The following is a 14,918-nucleotide window of genomic DNA, read 5'->3' on the forward strand; positions in this document are numbered from 1 at the left end:
CACACATCGTCAAAAAAATGGGTAGGGTGGGGCGTGCACACAAGACAAACTATTCACTTTCAATGAATAGATCTAAACCCACCGATGGAAATATTACTTCAAGCTGAACAGACTGAATATAACCGACTTTGATTCTTTTCGACCTCTTAGCTGCTGATGCTTCATATCCCATGCCCCTACACCTAGTGCTGAATCCCTTATTAGGTCTGGGGTTAGCCAAGGCCTTTTGATTTTCATAAAATTATATGAATAATATACTTACATAAAGGGGCTTTCAGCCACCTCTCTTCATCCATTAGTCTTCTCTTGTGTCACTGACGTTTTGCTTCCACCCACTACAGCATACAGCATGGGGCAATGGGTCAGCCTATTTCAGCCACTGGTTAATTTCACTTTGAGTAGCTGCTTTCAGCCCTTTCACAAGGAGCACCACCCACACACACAATGCAGTTCCCTTCAGTGCTAGTGTTTTGTTTTTCACTTTACTATTAGTTTAGCCTTTATTTGTAGAGTCTGATATATGAGGATATAAGTAGGACACTTTCTACTATGGTACATTCCAGCTTCATCACTTTCTGTTTCCTACCAATGCTGTTGTAGATTTCTTTTGCTGTTGTTTTTATCTGACTCACACCATAGCAGCAGCTTACACAAACTCAGAGTATAAGTCTATGAGGGTGCTCTAACTTTGCAACCTTGTTTGTCAATTCTGTCTTAATTCTCAACTTTTCTTACTTTCGGATTCTTTTTCCTTCTTTAATCTTTCTCATCTTCCCTTCTTACTTTCTTTCCTTTATTTGTTGCAGTCCTCTTCCGTTCTTGCCCTTTTGTTTCCTTCATGTTTTCCTTCTCACTTCCTCTTCTTCCTTTATTTACTCTTTCCTTTCCCCTTTTTTCTTTCCATCTTGCCTTTTCATTTCTTGCCTTCCTCCTTTCCGTTCTTCCCCTTCTTCTCTTGCCTTCCTCTTTACGTCTTGCCTTCTTTCACAAAAACAAGACTGTCTCGCAATGCCAGACCAAATGTTTTTTAAAACAAAATCTGTGTTAGCCAAGATAGTATGATTTCACTAGAATTATGTGTATAAAAGGCACCTATAGAGGTTGTCAACTAGACCTTGCCATTAGTGTTTGGATCTGTCATTCACATTTTTCTTCCACCGACTGCAGCATGCATCCAGGGGCAATGCGTCAGCCCACTTCGGCCACTGGCTGACTTTCCTATAAGTTACGGCTTGCTGCCCTTTCACAAGGAATACATCAACATGCACAGTAGTTCCATTCAGTGCCAGGGAGTTCAATTTAAATGTGTGTCTTTTTGAGACCAAAACAACATTTTTTGTAAAACCAAGACACAACAAAAAACAGAACTACCAAAAGGCTGGAGCTAATACCAGACATATTGGCTTTGCAAGGGCTTGTTTTAATGTTTGGAGTACTTAAACCTCCATAACTTTTTAAAGAAATATTAGGTATCCCGGCCAAAATCTGCCTCCCTGCTTTCTCCCTACATGTTGGAGATTTTAAAGGTACCTAGGGTATGTGGATTCTCGTAGACACAAACTACAAAATAGATAAAACACTGCAAAAGGTAGTCGTTTTTTTTTTTGAGGGAGGGGGGGGGGGGGAATTCGGGGGGGACTTCTCTCCGCAGGAAAGCTTATGTTTTCCCCTAAAACAGCATCAACAAATGGATTACTTCGGTCAAATCACCCTCTTCTCAGTTTTCCGCGACAGGCAGAGTTGTAAAGTAAAAAAAATAAAAAAAATAAAAATAAACTTTTTTCCCCTTATATTTGAAACATTTTTCTTAATAGTTCAATTGACCTATTTTTTTAGGCTTCTACCGATGTGTAGTTTGTTGTGAAACCCATGGATTTCACACCTGTTTCACCACACACGTATAGAAAGCTACACATTTCATCAAGGGTTCATTTGTGTGGCTCGCTCATGGTTTTTTCAAACAGAAATGGGACTTTTACATCTATAATGTTTTGCCTTAATGGGCCATTTACAAAAGTTGTATATAGTATCATGGGGCAGAACCTTCTGGTGGCAGGGATGAATGAGTTACTTACCTTCGGTAACGACTTTTCTGGTGGATACATTAGCTAGCTGTGGATTCCTCACCTAATGAATACTCCCATTGCGCCAGCATTCGACGGAAATCTTCTTCCTAGCTTCTGCACATCGACGAGGACGTCACAATTGCCCACGCGACGCCGTCTGACGTCATACAGGCAATAAGAGGTCCTCGCCGACGTGTCGACGTCAGTACCAACATTTTTTACGTGCCTGAGAATAATAGGCCATTGAGATGAAAGAACAAATTGCAAAATTTAATGATATTCCAAATAATTACATCATTCCAATAACTCAATCCTTTTTTTTTTTTGTAAAACAAATAAACAAGTATATATACAATATATCAATATGAATATATATATACAGAATATATAAAAGTCCTCAAAACCAAGAGGAGCACACTCAAGAATTACTTGGCTAGACCAGACAGGCAACGGGGAGGCGGGTGGTACCATAAGGAATCCACAGGTAGCTAATGTATCCACCAGAAAAGTCGTTACCGAAGGTAAGTAACTCGTTCTTCTGATGGATACAACTACCTGTGGATTCCTCACCTAATGAATAGAGTCCCAAAGCACTCGGTGGAGGGTGCCTGAATGGTCAAACCGAGAAATCCTGCAGCACCGACCGTGCAAAATGGCCGTCCCTTCTGACCTCAGAGTCCAAACAGTAATGCTTCGCAAAAGTGTGAAGGGACGACCAAGTTGCGGTCTTGCAGATGTCAACCACATGAACACCCCTAGCCAAGGCCGAAGAGGCCGATTTAGCTCTGGTGGAATGAGCTCTTATACCATCAGGGGGTTCTTTCTTTGCTAAAGAATAACACATTTTAATGCAAAGAACAACCCACCTGGAGAGTGTTCTCTTGTGGACTGCCTTTCCTCTCCTCTGTCCCACGTACCCGATGAAGAGATGATCCTCCAGCCTGAAATCCTTTGCTCTGCCTATATAAAAGCTTAGCGCTCTCCTTGGATCTAAGCGATGAAGTCTCTCTTCTTCCTTTGAAGGATGAGGCGGAGGATAAAACGTGGAAAGAGTAATCGTATGGGACGTATGAAAGGGTGAAACAACCTTCGGAAGGAAAGCAGCCTTGGTCCTCAACACCACCTTATCCCCATAAAAAGATGTATAAGGGGGTTTTACAGATAGAGCTTGCAACTCACTCACTCTCCTTGCAGAACTAATTGCAACCAGAAAGACCGTCTTTAGGACCAATAATCTCATGGGGCAAGAGTGCATAGGCTCAAAAGGGGACCCCATAAGGAAAGTTAGAACCAAGTTCAAAGCCCACTGAGGCATAACGAAAGGAGTGGGAGGGAATTTATTCATAAGACCCTTCAAGAACCTAAGTACTATAGGGGATTTAAACAAAGAAGGCTGGTCCGGAAGACAAATAAAGGCTGAAAGAGCAGATAAGTATCCCTTAACCGTAGCCACTGCACAACACCTCTGTGCTAGAGACAATGCAAAAGATAAAACATCCGACAAGTGAGCACGTAAGGGATCAATCTGCCTCTCTCCACACCAAACCACAAATTTAGACCACCTATTAGCGTAGATAGATTTAGTGGAGTGTCGCCTGGCCGCTAAGATAACATCCACTACATCAGGCGGGAGAGAGAAAGAACTCAGGTTGCCCCGTTCAATCTCCAGGCATGAAGGTGCAGGCTCTGGAGGTGGGGGTGTAAAACCTGCTCCCGCGACTGCGAGAGGAGGTCTGCCCTGAGAGGGAGACGGAGCGGAGGGCACAGTGAGAGTTGGAGAAGGTCCGTGTACCATACCCTCCTTGGCCAATCCGGAGCTATTAAGATGACTTGGGCCCGGTCTTGGCGTATTTTCCTCAATACTCAAGGAATCAAGGGTATGGGGGGAAACGCGTAAAGCAACTGGTCGCACCAGGTCCTCTGAAACGCATCCCCCAATGCTCCTTGTACCGGATACTGGAGGCTGCAGAATAATGGGCAGTGCGAGTTCTCCCGGGTGGCAAACAGATCTATCTGAGGAAACCCCCACATCTGTAAGATTAGCCGGAATTGATCTGGATGGAGACGCTACTCGTGATCGGCCGAGAAATGGCGACTGAGACTGTCCACACGTACGTTCAAGACTCCGGCTAGATTATTTGCTACCAAGCAAATCTGATGGTCCTTTGCCCAGGACCATAGCCGAAGAGCTTCTCTGCAGAGAAGGTACGACCCTACTCCTCCCTGTTTGTTTACATACCACATCGCGGTAGTATTGTCCGTCAGGACCTGAACCGACTGACCGCGAAGGGATGGGAGGAAGGCCTTGAGAGCCAGACGTACAACTCGTAACTCCAACAGATTGATATGAAACATCTGTTCTACTGGAGACCAAAGACCTTTGATTTCCAGGTCTCCCAGATGAGCTACCCACCCTAGAGTGGAAGCATCCGTTATTACTGTCGCCACTGGTGGAGCTTGCGAGAACGGCCTTCCTCGGGAAAGATTGCCGTCCGCAATCCACCACTTCAAATCTCTGGAGATCCTCACCAAGCCTTCGAGATCTCCTTTGTGTTGAGACCACTGCCTTCGGAGACACCACTGAAGAGCCCTCATGTGCCAGCGAGCATGCATGACCAACAGTATGCAGGAAGCAAACAGACCGAGCAGACGTAGGACCTTGAGGACTGGAATGACCGCTCCACTTTGAAACATTGGAACCAACACCTGAATGTCCTGAATCTGCTGAGGCAGAGGAAAGGTTTGATTCAATGTTGTATCCAGTACTGCCCCTATGAACAGGAGGCGCTGAGAGGGCTCTAGGTGAAATTTGGGCACGTTCACCGAAAAACCCAGGTCGAACAACAACTGGGTTGTCGACTGCATGTGATGCAACACTATCTCTGGAGACTTGGCTTTGATCAACCAGTCGTCCAGATAAGGAAACACTGCTATCCCCTTCCTTCTGAGCTCCGCTGCAACCACAGACATCACCTTCGTGAAGACTCGAGGTGCTGAAGTAAGACCAAATGGGAGGACCGCAAACTGATAGTGCTGCGAGCCCACCACAAACCGGGATACTTCCTGTGCGAATTGAGTATCGGGAGATGAAAGTAAGCATCCTGCAAGTCGACAGACACCATCCAATCTCCATTGTTCAGCACCAAAAGCACCTGAGCTAGGGTCAGCATCTTGAACTTTTCCTGTTTGAGGAACCAATTCAAGATCCTTAGGTCCAGGATTGGTCCCAACTGACCATCCTTCTTGGGAATCAGGAAGTACCTCGAGTAACAACCTTGACCCCTTTCCGGCTCTGGGACCAACTCCACCATGCCCTTTGAAAGGAGGACTTGAACCTCCTGTTCTAACAGGAGGTGTTCTTCTGAACAATAAGATGGGCGGGGCGGGATGGGGGGCGGAAACTCCCGAAAAGGTAGGGTATAGCCTTTTCTCACAATGCTGGTAATCCAGGAGTCTGATGTTATGAACTCCCACTTGTGGAGAAAATTCAGTAACCTTCCCCCCTACAGGAATGGAGTGAGTGGGAATTGGTGGAAGCCTAAGGCTGCTTCCCCTGCTGCACCCCTCCAGATGAAGAGGAAGAGGCAGAGTGCTGCTGAGTGGCTCTCCTGGTACGGACCCTACCCCTCCCAATGAAAGATCTATAGGAGAGAGCAGAGGTGGGCTGCTGGAATTTCCCTCGAAAGGAGGAGGAGGAGGAACGACGACCAAATCCTCGAAACCTCCTAAAAAATCTGGAGGAAGTAGAAGAAGTGGCTTGCAAGCCCAGCGACTTGGCCTTGGCCCTACTCTCTTTGAACCTTTCAAAGGCCGAATCCGCCTTGGCACCAAACAGCTTGTCACCATCAAAAGGAAGGTCCAATAGGGTCGACTGCACATCAGAGGAAAATCCGGAGTTACGAAGCCAGGCCTGCCTCCTCGTAACTACAGCAGTGCCCATTGCTCTAGCAACCGAGTCAGATGTATCCAACCAGGATTGAATAACCTGGGTTGCAGCTGCCTGAGCGTCAGAGACCAGGCTCAATAATTCCTGAGGAACCTCCGCGTGCGTTGATTTAATCTCGTCCATCAGGGCATAAATGTATCTTCCTAAAATGCATGTGGCATCGGTGGACTTCAACGCCATGCTACATGATGAGAACACCTTTTTGGATGACATGTCCATCTTCTTGGAGTCTCTATCCGAGGGTACAGACGGAAAGCACCCAGGAGCAGATCTTGCTGAGCACGAAGCCTGGACCACCAGGCTTTCAGGTGTTGGATGCCTGGAAAGAAAACCTGGGTCAGCCGGTGCAACCAGATACCTCAGAGCCACAGATCTATTGACGGCTGAAGAAGACACTGGCTTCTTCCAGACTTCCATAATGGGGTCCAGCAGCGCTTCATTGAAAGGCAAAAGTGGCTCTGCAGATGTAGAGGCAGGGTGCAACACTTCCGTCAAGATGTTCTGCTTGGCCTCAGTCACTGGCAAAGGTAGGTCCAGAAAGTCAGCTACCTTTCTGATGATAGAATGAAAAGTGGCCGCCTCCTCTGTGTACTCCCCAGGTGATGACAGATCCCATTCAGGGGAGGTATCTAGACCACTAGCAGTGTCAAGTCCAAGGAGACCCTCACAAGAGTCCTCGATCTCCCCTTCCTCCAAGGCTTGTCTCCGGTATTCCTGCTCTTCGAGGAGGCGGAGAGCAAGCCTCCTCGAGTGCAGCCTCTCCTCTATCCTCGGCGTCGACATGGCGTCAGCGGACATTGAAGAATGACGCCGATCCTCGGATCCGTCAGACGCCGGGTCTACAGGCACCACAGTTCTCTTCGGTGCTGAACGAGGAGCCAGATGGTGTGAAGACTGCCTTGGAGTCGCAGGAGATCTAGACGGCGTCACTGGCTGAGACATCGAAGCCGCAGGAGCCGAAGCCACCGGAGCCGATACCGGCGCCGAGCCCACGTTCCCCAGGGGGAGAAAGGGCATAAAGGGTGCCGGTTGAAGTGGAGCCGGAGCACCCATGTTGAAGGGCAAAGGGCCCGAAGGATCAGCCGGTCCACCACCTGGAGCCATCTGTTGGAAGATGGGCCAGGAAAGCCAGGTACTGGGGTGCCTGGTTCGAAGGCGACACCGACGCCGGTCTCGACGTCTGCGAAGACGGAGAAAACATCTGAGGCTGTGGAACCTCGTACACTGAAGGAGGATGGCCCGATGAAATGGGCGAAGTCGGTGAAGCCGGAGATGCAACGGCGTCGTCGGCTGGGGAGTGACAGTGGGACTGACTTCCCAAGTCTTCCGACGTCGAGTTGATGGAGACCTCGATCGAGACCTCTCCCTACTCGACCGGCGCCGTGATTCTCGACGACACCGGGAGTCCCGATGACGTAGATGAGACTTCGGTGACGACGACTTTCGGTGATGTCTCTTCTCCTTCTTTTTCGATTTCGCTAGAAAAAGCTTGGCCTCACGCTCTTTCAGGGCCCTAGGATTCATATGTTGACAAGAATCGCACTTAACATCATGGTCGGAACTAAGACACCACAAGCAGTCAGAATGTGGGTCCGTTACCGACATTTTGCCCCCACACTCATGGCAGGGCTTGAATCCTGACTTTCTTTGCAACACTGTAATGTCCCAAAGTAAAAATAGCCAAAAAAACACACTGTAACTGTCGATACAGCAACAGTAGCTCCTTCGAAGATAACCGTTTCGAATGGCACGGGAAAAAAGGGAACTGACGTCGGCGAGGACCTCTTATTGCCTGTATGAAGTCCGACGCCGTCGCGTGGGCAACTGTGACGTCCTCGTCGATGTGCAGAAGCTAGCAAGATTTCCGTCGAATGCTGGCGCAATGGGAGTATTCATTAGGTGAGGAATCCACAGGTAGTTGTATCCATCAGAAATATACAGTGTTCATTGGCTGTCCAAAAACATGTGAAACCTCGAGCCAACAACTGAGCTGCAACCTATAACGATTTTTCATTGATTACCAACTACACTTCAATTCATATGATAAAATCTAATAAATAAACAGATGTATAAAGAATTCCTAGGCCAGTTAGGTCAGGTCATTTTTAAGGAAAACTAAGGAATCCTGCATACAGAACTTGTTGAGAGTTACAATAACTTCCATCCGGGGAGTTGGGTGGGTTGCTTATGATTTTGCTGAAGATTTTCCTGGAAGAGAACTAGGCCTACAGGTAAGCAATGTATCCTTCTCTTCCAGGGGTTCCTCATCAATAGTCATTAGCATTGAAAGGAATAGCAAGCCCATCCCACAAAGCGCAGACTTGGAAGCAAACACACTCCAACATTTATTCAAAAAGATACTTCAAAGAAGCCTGTCCTACTTGAGTCTGTTTTAGTATCTGAATAAAGGCAGTAATGCCTACTAAAAGTATGAGCAGATTTCCAGTTAGCAGATTTAAAATTTTCAGAAATATTACTTTCCCAGCAGAGCTGCAGTAGCAGCTTTCTCCTTTGTAGTGTGTGCTCTAGGTCTCGGAGGTAGAGACTTTTTAGCTAGGTGGTATCAGAGTAAAATGCAGGAAACAAAAGAGATTGCTTAGATGAGGCTAAACCTGTTCTCACCAGTTCATAATTAAATAGGTGATTCCATTTCCTGATACTCTAGGTCTTGTCATAGTATAATTTTTACACACTCTTAATGTCCAGGGAATGTAGTGACCTTTCACCTGGAATTAAGGGGTTAGGAAATGAAGTAGGAAGAGGGCTATTCTGATTGCTGTGAAACTCAGACTACCTTTGGGAGAAAACTGGGATTAGGTCTCATCACCACTCTATTAGAGTGAAACACAGTATATGGTACCTCCGAATACAGGGCTTGAATTTCACTTACCCTACGGGCTTTAGTGATGGCCACCAGAAAAGACGCTTTCCAGGTGAGATGCCGCAAAAAGGCTTTATGTATTGGTTCAAATAGAGAGCCCATCATTTTGGAAAGGCCAATATTACGTTCCCATGGAGGAGAGGGATTTCTAGAAGTAGGAACACATTTTTATGCACTTCCAGAAAATCCATCATTGGAAATCCGAAAAAGGATGTTTGTGAGGGAAATTTCCTATATGCATATACTCTTATAGACTGTTTATCCAGTGTGGCCACAGTTAGTGCTGTTTTCAAACTGGATAAACTGTAGATTTTTAGAAAATTGATCCAAAGATCCAGAATATTGAGTGCCTCAACACACATGTGAAAATGCTCCCTTATCTGTGATGGGAAGGAGCTCTTTATCAGCCAGTCATCCAGGTAGGGATACCCAAAGATCTGTTCCTTAAGAATGCTGCGACCACCACCATACATTTTGAAAATGTTCTTGGGGCTGATCTGAGACTGAATGGGAGTACTTTGCATTCGTACTGATAGTGCTGGGATCCCACCCTGAAATAGGAATTTCCGATGTTTTGCAGAAATCGGGATATGAATATATGCATCTTGAAGGTCTATCGCACTCATCCAATCCCCTTGATGCAACTGTGGGTAGATCTGGGGCAGAGCCAGCATTCTGAACTTCTCTCGACAGATGTACTTTTTTTAGTACTCTGAGGTCTAACATGGGTCTGAACTCTTGCTTCAGTCCTTTCTTTTTTACTAGAAGTAACAGGAACAAATTCCTGATTCCCTTTGATGACACGGGCGTCCTCTATATCCTCTTTTTGAATTAGGGTGTTGACTTCCGATTGCAAGAGGTTTACTGGTTCTGGGATGTTTCTGCCGGTCGAATAGTTAGAGTAGGGTCCTTGAAGCAAATATAGTAGCTATTCTGTAATATATTTAAGACCATCTGTCTTTTGTAATTGACTGCCACTCTTCCCAGTACAATACTTCCCCCCCACCAGAGCAGGGGAACAGTGAAGGGGAAGTAACAACTCATTGTTTTGCAGTGGGTTTTCCAGCAGCTGCAAGTTGCTGCTGTTGCTGTGCACCTCTTCCTCTGCAGGGTGGAAGGGTGACCTTGCATGCTGCTAGTCAGGGGTTTGAACACTCTGCTGGAAATACCTCCTGTCGCAGGGGCAGGAGGGCCTGTGGAAATCTTTCTTCTTTTCAAGACCCACTGCCCTTGAAGTGTCTTCATTCTGGACATATCATCCGCATGGTTTCCAAAAAGGGTGCTACCCGAGAATGGCAGGTTCAATATTCGATGTTGCACCTTAGGATTTAACCATGTAAGAGGCAGCCAAGGATGACCTCCTTGTAACAGATGCCATGTATATAACCATGTGCCACTAGATTTGATAGATTTGCAGCTGCACTTATGATCTGATTGGAAACCGGGTCACCTTCGTTAAGTATCTCCTGGAAATCCTGCTTATCTTCCTAAGGCAGTTTTTCAGTGAACCTGGCCAACGAATCCCAAATGGATCTATTGTACCATCCACACAGAGCCGAGGAACTAGCCACCCTCATGTAAAATGCTGGCTGCTCCACACATCTTTTTCCCCAAGACATCCATCTGCTTGCTCTCTTTGTCTAGAATGAGACGTCTGTGCAGCCATTATGATGACCGAATCTGGATGTAGGTCAGATCTGAGGAATAGTGGATCCTGACCAGGAGCTTTGTACTCTAGCATGGTGCAGATCTAAAAAATTCAGGCTTTAAAAACAGCTGCATCGCAGGCTCTAGGAGTCCAGGTACTAGAGGCAAGACTGGTCATGAGGCAGTTCTGTGATCCAGTGTTTTAAAGATCAAAGAGGAGGGAACATTGGAATGTCTATATTTTATCAATCAAACATTAATAAAGCACAGTAAATCACCTGTGAGGGTCTTGAGGCACTATTCAGTTTTGTCACATCTCTGATCAAGACATTGTTAAAAGTCAAGAGATCACCCACTGGTGACTCTCACCAGGGGTGTATCAGAGAGAGTGGGAGAATAGTCTCACAGAGGACTGGGATTTTGTGGACCAAGATAGTGCTCTTCGTCTGTGCCTGGATGAAGCAGTATGAGATCTAAGCCTGGACCTGGTTCCCAGATGTTGGTTGTGGTCTCGACGGTAACGTGTGTCTCGATGTCATGCCATGCCATGAAGCGTCTCGAGGTTGACTGAGGTTGCCTTCTTGCGGCAATATGATTCGTCGAGCGCCAGGTGTGTTTTTAACGTTGATCGATGAGTTGACCCTCTTCGTCGGTGAACATACCAGTATCTTCCTCAACATCATACCTCATTTTTGGGTGTTTTTCCATAAGGTCTTCCTCTCTTTTGTTCTTTTGGATGAGAGGAGGGCTGTCCTCAAGGCCTCTTGTGGATAATCCTCTTTGTTGGAGTCCATGAAGCCTGATCTTCACCCTGTCCTTGAGGGTAAACCTGGACAGCTTTTAGCACTGAGGACAGTAATCAGGATGGTGAGACTCTGGCAGGCAAACAATGCAGGCTGAATGAGGGTCAGTCTGGGCCTTCCTCCCACAGGAAGGACACTTCACAAAAAGAGAAGGCATATTTGACAGAAAAAATAATATTTTCTGTCAGAAAAAAGGTCAGTACAGCAGATACTGGCAACTACCAAGTAAGAATATTTAGAAAAAAATGTAGAAAGTTTTTTTCTGACAACTTTTGTCAAAAAGAAGAGCTCAGTGCTCCATGATCTTAAAAGTAGGAGCCGGTAAATGAACTGACGTAACTGCCACCTGTAGGGCATGATGGGATACAGTGGTACTGCGAGGTTCTTAAAGGCACAGTTCCAGTTTTAGGTTTAGTCTTTTTAATTGCAGCCTTTTGGTTAACAATGCCTCATATCCCCTCTCCTTTTTCTTTTCAATAAAGGTTTGTGGAAAGCTTCCTATGGACAGTGTATTATTAACGTAAATTGTATTGATTTATATACTTCAAAAAGAAAAAGTAAATTTAATCTTACCCTCTCCATAGGAGATATATATATATATATTTACATTTACACACACACAATATTTGAGAAGTGCTCTGGGGTCCCCCCGCACATGGCCAGGACTAATAAATGCTTATGATTATTGATTAGGATCCACTAGAAGAGAAATTCAATTACGAATAGCAAACATTCTACTACACTTTTTTCACACTTCTCGGTGTAAGACATCAGGGTACTTATGTTCATGGCTCCAATCCACTGCAGCAGGAAAAGCCACAAAAAATGTGGGATGAACAAGTTTTCGCCTTGAACATTGAGCTACTCTGGTGATGTGGGTAGCTGTGATAGTTCGGCCCAAGCTTTGCTCCCAAAAAGAAAAATATACCAAACCAAGGCATTTCTGAAAACTAGACACTCAGGAGAGCCCAAAGCGAGGTTTCTTGCATGGATCCTACTACATTTATATTTTGTACACAGAAAACATCAAACCATGTCTCTCATTTCTAAAGTACAGTTCTGGAATTTGCAAGGATCCTTTCAATTCCTACCAAACTTTTCCAGATAAAAACAATACATCACTTGTGTGACTGGGCCTATCATTCACCACCGATCATTTTGGTAAAAAGCTGATTAACTGAATACATATTTTCTAACTGTTGCCATGAGGATCAGAATGTACTACCTGTGGGTCGGGGTGGCGGCTGTGTGGGAAGCGGGGGTGCTTAAATACTACTGGGGCTTTAGCCCAATGCGGGCGAGCCCTCACCAATACTTTTTTTTAATAAACATTATTATTCCTTTGTCTAGTGGGCTTTCTGTACTCTGGGGAATCACCCTGTCCAAATTCTGTGTTTAAACACTTACATTTAAAGGGCTAACCACCCGGTATTTTGAGCATCTACTAAAATCTCTTGAGTACCACAGCTTGTGTATATTCATTAAGTGATGTAGAAACAAAAGGAAAAGTATTTCAGACTAGCATGTTGTTCAAAGTATAAATATTGGAGGACAGAAATCAGAAACAAGGACTGAAAATTGGTGCCATCTGTTTATTAATATAGCTTGCACAAACTATGCTAACACTTCTTAAACCATTAGTTATAATCTGTGTTTATAGTTTCATGAAATGGAAGCTACATGGCTTTCAGTTTGGTTAATGTCTACAGATTACTGAGCAATAGAAGCTGGATGAAGCTATATCAGGACCCAATATGCTATGAAGACACACTTATCCTACTAATTAGATGGTATGACATAAAATTAAGGTTTGTTTAATCGCATTAGTAAGCAAAGAATCAGCAGTAAATATTATTATATACTTAGTTACTCCTCTTGTACGTTTCAGACAGATGGGAAGACAATATAAAAACATCGAAAAATTCAAACTAGAACATGTTTGAATACATCTAGAAAATATATGATGTATGAAGAGATACACTCTGATAGAGCTGTACTGGTGAGAAGAATAATCCAATTAATACAAAATTACAACAGGCATTTATGTGGTAAGTACATTTTTGAAACACTGTCTGATTGTTAAAAGGGAATTCTTGTTCTCAAAAAAAAAACAAAAAAAGTGCTGATAATAGATAGCTCCTCCTGCCTTTTTTCTGGCTGCTTCTGTTTTTTTGTTGTTGTTTTTTTAAAGTTTGTGAGTTATATTTGATGATTGTTATGATGGAAACAACTGTGCTTAAGTGTATTAAAATTATTGTAAACTTATAAATAATATGACTTATGTCTATCTAGGAATATGAATGTGAACAATATACTTTCCAATAAGGAAAGGATGTCATGGTTATGGGTAGACAAGAATCAACAGTGTTGGAAATTAAATTGCCTCTGGCTATCACTTACACAGCCCTGAAGGACAAGTTAATTAACTTCGGTAACGCTTCCTCTGGTAGAGGCAATTTCTAGATATCTAGTTGCAGATTCCTTACCTTACAGCAGTGGTCTTCAACCTTGTTAATGTCATGCCCCTCAGTGGGAAAAACTGCCCCCTCCGAATTTTTCAGTATGTTCTTTTAAATTGGCAATGTTAAAATATGTCTACACTTATTTTTAATCATTGCAGTTAAGTTTTGTTACTGTTTTAAAAATGTAATCAAATTCATAATGCCCCCAAAAATATTGTGGTCAGGCACGCCTTACTAACATGTAACAGTGTTCATACTGTGATTATTAAAAGAGGGGGTGGGGGTTCTGAAGAGTAGTTGAACTCCCTTCTCTTGACACATACCTCCGGCTTAAATGTGAATGACAAAACCGGTTAGTGATGGCCTATTATAGAGCAGTTTTCTGCTGCTCAGCTTTTTCACCTTAAAACAAAGCCCTCTTCTTAGCATAATGCTGCTTTTGGCCAGAGCATGCCTCCCCCCCCCGAATCACTTGAGGCACCTGGGGGGGTGGGGGAAGGGGGCACGCCTCCCCAGTTTGAAAAACCCCTGCCTTAGGAGTTTCCCCAAGACGTCAGTATGGATCCAGAGATTTTGCTTGCGCAGTACCCCTGCATGTTGTTAGGTGGCATTGATCGGGTCCCCGCCTGTCATCGTCCGTGCTGGCTTAACAAGTTACTTACCATAGGTAACGAGTTATCTGGTAGACATATATTCTAGCTGCAGATTCCTTACCTTCAAATTTCCCTCAGGCATCAGACAGGATCTGGAGATTTTTGTTCTAGCAGTCCCCCTGCGCGTCGTCAGGTGGCGTCGGTCGACTCCAAGTCAGTTGTTGGCGACATGGTCACCGTGATCATACATTGGCTCCACCTGGGTGAAGTCAGTTTCTTTTCACAACTTTCCATACCAGAGCACGGAACCATGAAGAATACTAAAAATGGTGCACCAGAGCTAAGGCCCTGAAATCAGTTTGCAAGCAGGGAGGATGGGTGGTCAGTAAGGAATCTGAAAACTAGAATAGGTCACTAACAGATAAATTAAATCGTTCCCAAAGGTAAGTAACTTGTTCATCTAATAGAGACTTCTAGATGCAGATTCCTTACGTTAGAATAGATACACAAGCAATACTAT

The 14,918-nt window shown here is 44.7% G+C and overlaps 1 protein-coding gene across 2 annotated transcripts in view; it reads right to left on the reverse strand.

Moving 5' to 3' along the window:
* The window catches only part of LRPPRC (leucine rich pentatricopeptide repeat containing), a 576,320-nt gene that overhangs the window by 43,428 nt on the left and 517,974 nt on the right, over positions 1-14,918 (reverse strand). The window lies entirely within an intron of this gene.

This window comes from Pleurodeles waltl, chromosome 5, assembly GCF_031143425.1.
Source record: "Pleurodeles waltl isolate 20211129_DDA chromosome 5, aPleWal1.hap1.20221129, whole genome shotgun sequence".
Lineage (NCBI taxonomy): Eukaryota > Metazoa > Chordata > Amphibia > Caudata > Salamandridae > Pleurodeles > Pleurodeles waltl.